An 11,608-nucleotide genomic window follows, 5' to 3' on the forward strand; every position below is an offset into this window, starting at 1 on the left:
CCAGCCCTGGTGTGAACTCCCTGAATGGTGCCAGGGCCATATGGCCACATTTAGCAATCCCCGAGTAGAGTGGGCCCGCTCTGGGACGGAGCACGCGGTGGTGACAGCACCGAGCCCTTGGCTGCCTCCACACTCCCGATTGCAAGAAGGGCGGCCGCCATGTGAGATGATGATTGCCACACGCCTGGGGCTCAGCATCTTAGGATAAGGCCACGGGGACCCAGGGGACCTGAGCTCTGGTGCAAAGGCTCATATGATCAGGACCAACGTTGTGCAACCGTTTGGGTCAAGGGTTTGCCAGTCAGAGGCCCTGATCAACAGTGCGGGGCTGCTTAGATACGCACACAACAAGTTTCTGTTGGGTATCCATTGAGTGGCAGCCATGGGCCAGGGCACTGCACAGACATTCTCTCCTGTTTTTGCAGCATTACTGGGATGGGAGTGGTGCCATCACTCTCTCTCTCTCTGATAGCTGGGGAAACTGAGGCTGAGAGGGCAAAGGGCATCTGCAGTCACAGAGTTACTAGGAGCCCAAGTCAGAGTGGAACTCAGGTTCCGTGACTCTCAGACTCCCACCCCAGGTGGCTACCCCATTCCAAGGACGGGTCTCTGTGTCAAGGATACATGGTCTGAGGGGAGGCCCTCTCTCTGGGTTTGTGACAGGATCCCTCCTGCAGCAATTGTCCAGATGGGTGGTGTTGCTAGGGCCACATGGGCCATTAGGGGCCTGACACGCCAGCATTCAGGTCCCATAGGTTTTCTGGCCTTGGGCAAGCCTCCCGGCCATTGTGCATCTCAGTTTCCTTGCTTAAATGGGATAGGAAACTGCGCTGCGGGCTCTGTGAGGACTTGAGGAGCTGATGCCTCTGCAGAGCCTGGTGTTGGAAGGACTTGGCAAATACTCCTGGGCCCAATGTGTGCTTTTTTTTTTTTTTCTTCTTTTTTTTTTTTTTTTTTTTTTTTTGTCTTTTTAGGGCCGCACCTGCGGCATATGGAGATTCCCAGGCTGGGGATCAAATTGGAGCTATAGCTGCCGGCCTGCACCACAGCCACAGCAACACAAGGTCTGAGCCACGTCTGTGACCTATACCACAGCTCACATCAATGCCAGATCCTTAACCCACTGAGGGAGGCGAGGGATCAAACCTGCATCCTCTTGGATACTAGTCGGATTCATTTCCACTGAGCCACGACACAGGAACTCCCCAATGGGTACTCTTGAATGAGTTTAGGCCACTGTCCTGAAAGGAACATGGGGGATCAGGAACTCCGAAGCTGGGATCTTGAATTCCACAAGAGCCTGGGGACCCCTTAGTGGGACAGTCACCATCTTATCAACGTCGCATCTGCCAGCCAAGGAGCCTGGTGCACTCTGAACTCAAGGTGCCCCTTAAATGTCATCACCTCTGAGGAGCCTCTCTTGATTCCACCGGCCTCCTTCACCATGTCCTCACTTCTGTGTCCCTTTAACAGAGGACAGGCCTCTGTGTTGGCCTCTATCCGATTTTTCCAGGATCCCATCCACCTCTGCCTTTCTAGCTGTGTTGCCCTAGACAAAAGACTCCACCGCTTTGACCCTCAGCATCCTTTCCTGAAAGCAGGAGTGATAATTCCCCTGTCCTCTCAGGGTAATTATGAGAACAAAATGCTGTTCACACGCTTAGACAGGGACAGACACAAAACAAATGAGTAATAAATGGTATCCTCATCGTCACTGCAGCCATCATTACTGTGCTATTGTGCAAATGGTCTTTGGCCCGACCCTTTCTCCCTCTGGCTCTGAGTAGGGAAGTTGCAGGAGACCCAAGGGCAGGACAGGAGCCTGACCTCTGCTGACCATCTAGCATGTGCCTGTCTGTATGCTGGGAGCCCCCCATGTGCTGTGATCCTGTTGAATCCAGGTGGCAGGTGGCATTCTCCTCATTCTTAAAGAGAAATGCACTGAAGCCCAGAGAGGTGAAGTAACTTGCCGAAGGCTATACAGCACGGAGAGGTGAAACTGGTCCTCTGAGCTCAGCGCCTTCCACCAAACCTATCGCATTCATCTCGGCATCCCTGTAGCATGACAGGGACCCGAGAAATGCCTGCTGACAGGGATCACCACCCAGGCTCAGGCCGTGACGCAGGAGAGCCTCCAGCCCCTAGTGGGAGCAGGTGTGCTTAGGCCTTGGGGCTGTGTGCTTTGAAGGGGCAAATAAGGGCACTTTCTCCCAGGTTTGATGGAGATGGTTATGCGGGGGTGGATGGGGGTTGCTGGACAGACAGCCTCTGGAATCTGTTCCCTCCCTGCCCAGCCCAACTCCCTTGGCTCAACACAGGCTCCTATGGGGACCGGACCTTCCCCAGCCCCAGCCAGGCTCCACCTTACCTCTGGACCTTTACTTAGAACACCACCACCTCTGTGTCCTTCTTCTGGGGCTGGAGGTGAAAATCTTTCATTTATTTTTCTTTACTCTGCAATTCCTTTTAGTTTAGAGGAAAAAAAGAAGACAGTAGAGAAGGAAATTCTCTATTTATTTCAAATATTCATTTCAGAGTGAAAAATGAGAAGAATCAATCACAACCCAACACAGAGAGGTAAGTGCCATTAACATCCTCCAAGCTTCCACTCTAAATGGACACATACACACCCTTACATATATTGTTTTTGAACCAAAACGCAAGCTGGAAACCTGCTTTGTCGTCTTTTAAAAAAGGTTATGACAGGAGTTCCTGTCGTGGCACAGTGGAAATGAATCCGACTAGGAACCATGAAGTTGAGGGTTCGATCCCTGGCCTTGCTCAGTAGGTTAAGGGTCCGGCGTTGCTGTGAGCTGTGGTGTAGGTCGCAGATGCGGCTCAGATCCCACATTGCTGTGGCTGTGGTGTAGGCCGGCAGCTGTACCTCTGATTCAACCCCTAGCCTGGGAACCTCCATATGCCACAGGCGTGGCCCCGAAAAGACAAAAAACAAAACAAAACAAAACAAAAAAACAATAAAAGGTTATGACAAAAACAATTCCTGTCCAATATAAAAGTACAAACTGTGGATGACAGAGGACAGAAGCAAGCATCACCACCCCTGCCGACATGTGGTAGGCATTTCTCTGCTGCAGAAGCACACAGACAAGACCAGGTCGCAGCCCTGGACTCTAAGGGTCAACGTTTTCTTCTAAATCAGAAGAGGGATGACTTCAGGGTGGGGGAACGTGGGGAGTGAAGTAGGGCCCCTGGCCTTCACCCTCTCGTGGCTCTGTCTGCATGACTGGCTGGTCTCAGAGGCAGGTGGCTCCATCCCACAGCCGCAGCCTGGGTGGAGGGTCCCTGACTCATGTCCCAGTCACTGCTCCAGCATCTACCCCTCCTCCCTGGCCTCAGCATCAGTGGCTCAGCCACCTCCAGCCCACCTCCCAGTCCCCACACTCCAGAGACCTGGCCATTTCCTGTCCATCCAGGGCCATCTAGCACTATCACCCCTGGAGCACAGGCTTTTGGGGAGAAAAGGCTGGTAAATTCTCCAGGAGAACGTGGATGGGGAGGGTGGGGCTGCTACCTCCCTTTCTTCCTTGAATCTCTTCCCTGAGTAAGAACAAGTCAGGAATTAATGTGCCAACATGTTTTCGTGCCCAAAGCAAATACCCACACCAAAGAGATACATGACTGCACTATTTGGTAATCTCTCTTTCTTTTTCTTTCTCTCTCTCTCTCTCTTTTTTTTTTTTTTTTTTTTTTTTTTTTGTAGGGCATATGGAAGTTCCCAGGCTACAGGTCAAATCAGAGCTGCAGCTGCTGGCCTATACCACAGCCACAGCCATGCCAGATCTGAGCCATGTCTGCAGCCTACACAGCAGCTCATGGCAATGTAGGATCCTTAATCCTCTGAGCAGGGCCAGGGATCAAACCAATGGCCTCATGGATACTAGTTGGGTTCTTAACCTGCTGAGCCACTGCGGGAACTCCATTCACTCTCTTCTTAATGTTTTCTCTCCTGCTCAAGCTCTTCTTCTCCTACCCTTTCCTGGTCACTCCAGCCCTCAGTTGCCTCGCCCTCTTCTGAACTCCTAAGGCTGCAGGATCATCAACCGTAGGGACCTGTAGGAGGCGACTCAGGACACTGCTGTGCACACGAGGCTGGGCTTCAAGTACTATGGGCTCAGGGGCAGCATCTGCCCGGGTGTACCCTGGGAGGAAGCGTCCCGTGGTTGAGTAAGAGCCGCTCTTGACCGAGAGTCATGAAGCTGGGCAGAACACATCTGTCCCCAAACCTCCTGTCCATGGGCACAACAAAGAGCTCCTCAGATGTACCTCTGGGGCCAGAGCAGCCTGTGTCAGCCAGAGCTTGGGGGAAAACTTGGTGTCTGCAGCTGCCATGGGGCGATGTGGAAAACCTGAGAGAAGCTTTGGCAAAACCTAGAAAGCCGGCCAGTAGCAGGCCTGGGGTCAGTGGCCCAGTTAGCAGCAGTACCATCTGTGCAAGGCAGCCCAAGACCAGGTGGTAAGGAACTGGGAGACCTTGGAGTATCTGGTGGAAGCAAAGGTGGATGATGGGTGGGCCATGGCTAATCAGCAACCCCAGTGGCAAAAGAATGGCCTTCTCAGCACCTCAGCCCCTCCTGTGGCTTCACCCAGTTAACCTGGTTTAGCTGGAGCCTAATCCAGGCTTTGGCAGGTAGTCAAGAGGAAGGACCCGGAGGACAGAACCGCTACTATCACCTTTCTTTTTACTTGCTCACTGCATACTGATTCACAGTGGTCATACAAGGAGCAATTCCCTACCTTGGCAAACACGGTGTCCGGACCATTGGTGGCTTTTTCTCATTGCCATTGTCATCTATCATGCTGAACTCCAGCAGAGTGGCCACTGCAAAGCTCTCTCCCCTAAAGGAAACAGCCTGAGAGAGAATTTACCCCCCTCCTCCAACCACCCCTCTGCCCCGTCCTGGGTCAAGGGACTTCTTCTTTCTTTGCTGAGAGCTGCACCTCTCATGAGGGTCAGGTTTCAGCAGTGATCCCCACTCCCCACGTCATCATCTGCTCTCTGGTCACTGAGGCATCACCTCGTTAAAGTCTTACATGTGTTTAAGTCACTTCTAAATCCAGCAAGTGCCAGCACATCGAAGGTTCTCAATCGGCATTTATGCTTTCATTCAGCCAGGGAGCCCTGGGAAGGGGCCTAAAGGAGACCCATTCTCCCCCCGTCGATGGCTCCCTGTAACCTATGTGATAAGGTTAAACCATAGTAATAATCAGGAGGTCACTCAAGACCCTCAGAGTCTGACTTTAGCTGGCCTTTCCAGCCTCACCTCCCACTCCCTCAACAAGGGACACAAAGCCTTCTTCGGCTGTCCGCAGTCTGTTTGGCATTCAAGGCCCAAACCCTCCTCGGTCCCTCCTCCCCAGTAGCACTGTATTCTAAGCCTCATCAAAGTGCAATTAGATTACCCTCGGGTTTTGTCCTTCCATCGCAGACTGGAACTTCCTGGGGTTGGAGGTGCCATTCTAGCTGGGAATCCTCCATGCCCTGCATTCAGGAGACACCCAGCAAATACTCATCACCACGCCTGATGCTCTGGTCACCATGGCAACCTTGCAACCTGGCCATGCATCCCCCCAAGTGAAGGTTCAATCTTAAGTGACCGACCCAGAGTCCACTTAGTAGAACTCTTCCCAAAATATGTCTAATGGTGTGTGTCCTCAAAAAATAGATTAGGAATTCCCTTTGTGCTCGGTGGGTTAAGAACCCATCTAGTATCCATGAGGATGCAAGTTCGATCCCTGGTCTCACTCAGTGAGTTAAGTATCCAGTGTTGTCGCAAGCTGCGGCATAGGTCGAAGATGCAGCTTGGATCTGGTGTTGCTGTGGCTGTGGCGTAGGCCGGCAGCTACAGGTCCTATTCTGCCCCTAGCCTGGGAACTTCCCTATGCTGCAGTTGTGACCCTAAAAAGAAAAAACAAAACAAAACAGAAAAACAGATCACTGTTTCACAGTGTTATGGAACCTAATCCCACCTCTCATGGGACCGCGCGTTCTTTTGAGCTCCCTACCTGGGCAGACACCCCACTTCTCTGAATTTCAATTTCCTCCACTGTTAAGGCACATGGCATTCATCGCTTCATTCTTGGGCAGACAGAGGTAATGCACACAAAGCGTGCAGCCTTGTGGGAAGTACTCTTCTTCCTAGGTGCCCTGCACTGTCCGCACGGGGTCCAGATGCCCCAGACGGCTGAGCAGTGCTGGCTGGGGCAGGGCAGGAGGCAGGGCCGGTCTTCCTGAGGTCCCTGAGGATCACACATCTGGTCCCTCTGAGTAGGAGGTGGGAGGGGAGCCAGGCTTTCCGGTTGGTCGCTGAGGAAACATGTCTGTTTGGGGCCTGTTGGGAAACACAAGACTGCAGAGGAAGGCCTTGAGTCTCCAGGCTGCTTGAGCAACCCCCCCACCCCCACCCCCCAAAGTTGCTCCATCTGCAAACAGGGTGATCTGCCCTGGAGTGGGTGTTGCACCACGTTCTTAGAAAGCTGCCTCTGTACATGCACTTCCATCTGGGGCCTGGGCTGCTTTTGTTTAATCACCATCTTTTTTCACTTCCAAATTTCTGAGGGCAAATTGGGAGCCAGCGATATGGAGAAAGGATCACTGTTGGCCAATGTCCCCTGAGTCCTGTGTGGAGGGCCTCGCGGATGTGACCTTGGGAAATCCACAGCCCAGCCCTGGCGGTAGGGACCGTTCTCCTCGTCCCTGGCCCAGGAGGCTACTGAGACCCCGAGGGCTAAACATTTTGCCCCCAGCCACTCAGCTTGGAAATAGTGGAGCCAGAATTTGAGCTTGCCCTGGTTGACCCAGGCTCCTCAGCATTGATCCATGCTACCCTCCGCACAGGCCAAAAACCTGGCTTTGAGATCAGGCTGGCCTGGCGTTGACCGCAGCCCTGCCCCTGCCTCGCTCTACATCCTCTGCAGCCCCTGTCTCCTCTCTGGGGCTCAGGTTCCCCATCCGGAGAATCGGTAGCTTAGAACAGATCACAGGTTCTCAAATGTTGCTTTAACTTTGGAACAAAAAGAAAAATAGAAAAAGTTCAAGCAGGTACTGACTGCGAACGGCACGAGGAACTTTGTAGGGTGAGAAAGCCCTTCTAAACGTGGATGGTGGTGATGTGTTTTTCTAAGGAGCCTTGAATTGTACCCTTACAATGGGTGAATTTTATGGTATGTAAATTACACCTCAATCAAGCTGTAAAGAACTAGAATGTTTTATGAAACAGCGACGTTCAACCCCAGGACCCCACAGGATTATTAAAAACCGCCGGGCCGTGTGGATTCTGGATGACCTTCAGACTCTGACCTTCTAGAATTCTGAGGTCATCCTCGCTCCCTTTGTGCTGGCTGTGGATCCTGTATAGACAGGGCTGCCATTGTCTCTGCTGTCTGCCCACTCCAGCACAGCATCTGGCCCGGAGTGGGCACCCCCCAGGGGTCCTTAGACTAGTGGGTGCACCATGGGAGGGAACCCTTGCAGGTTCCTACAGCGTTCACCGGACTTGGGGCTGCTTGGAGGCCTCACTGGGTTTTCACTTCTGACCCCCAGATCCCAGTGTGGACGTGCAGAGCAGGTAGCTAGTAACAGTACCTCTTGCATAAATAAGTGAGCAGCTCAGGCCCACCTCATGGAAGCAGTGGAGGTGGCAAGGTTTTGCTGGACCTGTGCACACTGTGTATTACATAGGATATAATGTGAAGGTAGATGGGATTAACTGGGAAGGTGTGGGGAGGGTCAAAAGCACCTCCCTGATCTACACAGCAGACCTGGCTCCTATCTTTAGGATGCCTCTGTGGCATGAGGCTGCTCTAACCATCTTCAATCCTTGTGTTACTCCCCCTGGAGAATTGGATCCCAGGAGAAGGGCTCTGATTGGCCTGGCTGGGGTCAGATGCCCTCCCTTGGCCAAAAATAGTGGGGCCCCTCTACGGAAGGTCTATAAAGACGCATTTAGCGAGGGGGAGAGGGGCTCAAAACCCTTCTAGAAGGAGGAGCGATAAGGTCAGGCAGAGCAAAAGAACCAATGTCCAGTGGAAGGTTTCCCTGATTGCAAAAGATGGAAATGAGAGTTGAAAGAATTGACAAGACAGGTGAGCTCAGACTCGTGAATGCGGGGCCATATCTGAGTGCCGGGCAGACAAGGGGCAGAGAAGGGGGTGGGCAGTGGACTAAGAAGTTAAGGAAAGAGTTCCCACCATGGTGCAGTGGAAACAGATCCGACTAGGAACCATGAGGTTGTGGGTTCGATCCCTGGCTTCACTCAGTGGGTTAAGGATCTGGCATTGTTGTGAGCTGTGGTGTAGGCTGGCGGCTGCAACTCCAATTCGCCTCCTAGCCTGGGAACCTCCATATGTGTGGGTGTAGCCCTAAAAAGACAAAAAGGCAAAAAAAAAAAAAAAAAAGAAGCAGCAGCAGCAGCTAAGGAAAATGAAGGCAACTTAGAGTTTCTTCTTCTTTAAAACTCTTGGCCAAGCTACTGACTAATCCTGATAGCCATCTCTTCACACTGGGGCCATTTCCTCTCTGTTCTGGAAGCCTCAGGATTCCACTGGCTTTGATTAAATGGTCAGAGGACCATTCAGAGCAGGGTGCGCCAAGGCCCCCCGAGGCCCTCCAACCTTGCCCTGAGGCATTGTGTCTAGCCCCTGCCTGCTGCTCTAGCTCCAACTTGCACTTCAGAGAAAAGATGGAAAGAAAGAATGGCCTCCAGACTTCTGTGGCACCTGCTGTTACCGCTTTTCTGATTTAATGCACAATTAATTAAATGCACAATTCAAGACTGCTGGGCGAGTCTTGTTAACCCCACTTGGCAGTCTGAGCTGCTACAAGTGGCACCGTGACATGCCCAGTGACAAGTAGCAAAGTCAGAATTTGAGCTTGGGACCAGCCAGCTCTGTGCCGTACCATGTGTCTCAAACAAGTCCTGCAACATCTCTGGGTTTCCCCATCTGCAAACCAAGAAGCTAGGAGCTAAAGGAGCAGATGGGTCCAGCCCTAGTGAGACAGTTCGGAAGCACCCCAGACAGCCCCAGAGGCCAAGGGCAGGTGCAGCCGGTACAGCCAGGCCCTCAGTGAGGATGTCCCACTGAAGATGACTGACCTAAGTGGCTTTCAGCAGAAGGACAGCCAGCCTACCACAGGCTGCAGGCCAGACCTGAGCTTATGAGTCACCCCACCTCTCCCTGCCACCCCAGGCAACGGGGACAACCCCTGTCTCCCTGGGCCCCTACCCAACCCCCAGAGGTGTCCTGTAACCGGGGCTCAGACTCACAGATTCTGTGGCGATCAGGAGTACGTGCTCAGACACACACACAAACTTTGCAAACAATGCAGGGAAATAAAGTGCTCACAGGAAACACTGTCATATTGACTCACGACAGACCCATCCATAAAACAAACCCCGGGTACCTGGGACCAGCTCAGAGAGCCATGGCCAGGGAGACGGCAGCCGGGCCCACTCTCTCCTGGGCTCAGGAGGAAGTGGGTGCAGCCAGGGGCAAGGGCAACTTCCCCGCTGCTCTGACGCTGGCCCGGCATCTGAATTATTTGTCAAAAAGAGAAAGAAATGATTATTTTTCAGAAGAAGCACAAGTCCCAGAGCATTATGGCCTCTTGGCCTTGTCACAAGAGCTCTGTTGCAAAAACCCCTCTCAATACTGTGGTGTTTTGCAAGTGATTTGCCATGTCAGTGCAGAAAACATTACCGTCTCCAGGGGCCTGTGTCTCCATCAATCCTTGCTCAGCAAAGTAAGTTTGACCATTGCCAATGTGGAAATTTTCATTTTCCGATTTTTTTTGTTGTTGTTGTCTTTTGTGTTTTTAGGGGCGCACCTGCGGCATATGGAGACTCCCAGGCTAGAGGTTTAATCCGAGCTGTAGCTGCCAGCCTACACCATAGCCACAGCAACAAGGGATCCGAGCCACATCTGTGACCCACACCACAGCTCATGGCAATGCTGGATCCTTAACACACTGAGCGAGGCCAGGGATCGAACCCAAAACTTCATGGTTCCTAAATGGATTCATTTCTGCTGCGCCACAACAGGAACTCCAATTTTTTTTTTTTCCTTACCTAGTGTGTTTTCAGATTTGGGAAGGCAGTGTGGTACATCAGCAAGGCCTCAGGTGGACAGGTCTCTTGCTGCATGTAAACTACTGGTTTGGAGCCACAGTTTCCTCATCTGTAAAATGGGAGCAGTTGTGAGACTTAAAGTAAGAAAATGTGAGAGTTCCCGTTGTGGCTCAGCGCATTAAGAACCTGACTAGTATCCGTGAGGATGCGGGTTCCATCTCTGGCCTCGCTCAGTGGGTTAAGGATCTGGCATTGCCTGGAGCTGCAGTGTAGGTCACAGATGTGGCTTGAATCGGGTGTGGCTATGGCTATAGAGTAGGCTGGCAGCTGCAACTCCAATTCAGTCCCTAGCCTAGGAACTTCCAAATGCCACAGGTGCTCCCTAAAAAGTAAGAAAAGAGAAAAGAAAGAAAATGTAGGTTTAACACACAGCACAACGTTTGTTTTGCTACCCTTTGTGAGAAGCACCTCGGAAAAGTAACTTGAGGATCTTAAGACCTTCATCTGAGTCCTGACTCTGCCTTTTTTTTTTTTCCTTTTTTAAATTTTTAAAAATTTTTGTTTGTTTTTTGTCTATGCTCATGGGAAATCCTTAACCGCTAGGCCACCAGGGAACTCCCAAATTTAAGGAAAAAAATTTTTGGCCTTACCTAGGTCATGTGGAAATACCCTGGTGACAGACTGAATCTGAGCTGTAGCTGCGACCTACGCCACAACCACAGCAGTGCCAGATCCTTAACCCGCTGTCCCTGACCAAGGATGAAACCCACACCACCACAGAGACAACACCGGATCCTTAACCAACTGAGCCACAGTGAGAACTCCTAAACTTTGGGCTCTATGATTTCTTAATCCTGGGAATATGGACAAGCCCCAGCCCCTCTCTGTATCTTGATTTCCTTTCCTGGTAAAGCAAGGGGTCTAACCACCCTGACCTGCCTGCCTCCCAGGGTGTGACATAGCTATTAGGGGAGGTGAGTTGTCAATGAGGCTTAGGACACTTGGTCATGAGGGGTTCAAGGACCAAGGAGGTGGTACCTGGAGTGTTTGATTTGTTGTCGTCTCGGCTGAGCTCTGGCCATATGTGCTCTTCTGGTTGGTAGGTTGTTCCTTCTCTTACCTTCCAACAAACTCCTATTCATCTTTCAAAGCCCAACTCAGTGTCCCCTTTCTGTCTGACAGCCCTAAAACTCCTCCAAACAGTTGCTTTCTCCCCTGTGCTTCCATAGTGCCTGTCCTTCTTTCTTCCATATCAGCTTTCAAGCTGTCTTATCATTTACTTCTTTATAAACCTGTCTCCTGCCTGAGAATAGCAGCATAATCAGTTAGGAATTGACTTCTGAGTATTTTGTTCCAAACTCTTAAAGTTTCCTCACCACATTTAGGAAATTTCCTTTCCCAATATGGTAAGTGCATGGATTGTTGCTGTTTAAGGAATCTCTGAAAGTGCCCAGATTTTCAACCAAATGTCCATCAAGGGAGCCAATTATTCCTTCAAGTTTTAGAAGCTTGTTTTTCTACCA

General features: G+C 51.4%; 1 long non-coding RNA gene across 4 annotated transcripts; it reads right to left on the bottom strand.

Annotated features, from left to right (window-relative positions):
- On the bottom strand, positions 1,099–9,664 carry LOC106505677. 4 transcript variants are annotated; one of them, XR_002337659.1, is made up of 6 exons: positions 9,422–9,644; positions 6,025–6,368; positions 5,422–5,500; positions 4,756–4,857; positions 2,369–2,463; positions 1,105–1,241 (listed from the first exon to the last, which is right to left on the bottom strand). It is a non-coding gene; the product is annotated as an uncharacterized LOC106505677 (long non-coding RNA). The 4 variants fall into 4 exon arrangements; XR_002337658.1 differs by having other exon boundaries at positions 1,099–1,464; positions 4,756–5,500; positions 9,422–9,664; XR_002337657.1 differs by having other exon boundaries at positions 4,756–5,500; positions 6,025–6,350; positions 9,422–9,661.

The sequence above is a fragment of the Sus scrofa genome, chromosome 13 (assembly GCF_000003025.6).
Source record: "Sus scrofa isolate TJ Tabasco breed Duroc chromosome 13, Sscrofa11.1, whole genome shotgun sequence".
NCBI lineage: Eukaryota > Metazoa > Chordata > Mammalia > Artiodactyla > Suidae > Sus > Sus scrofa.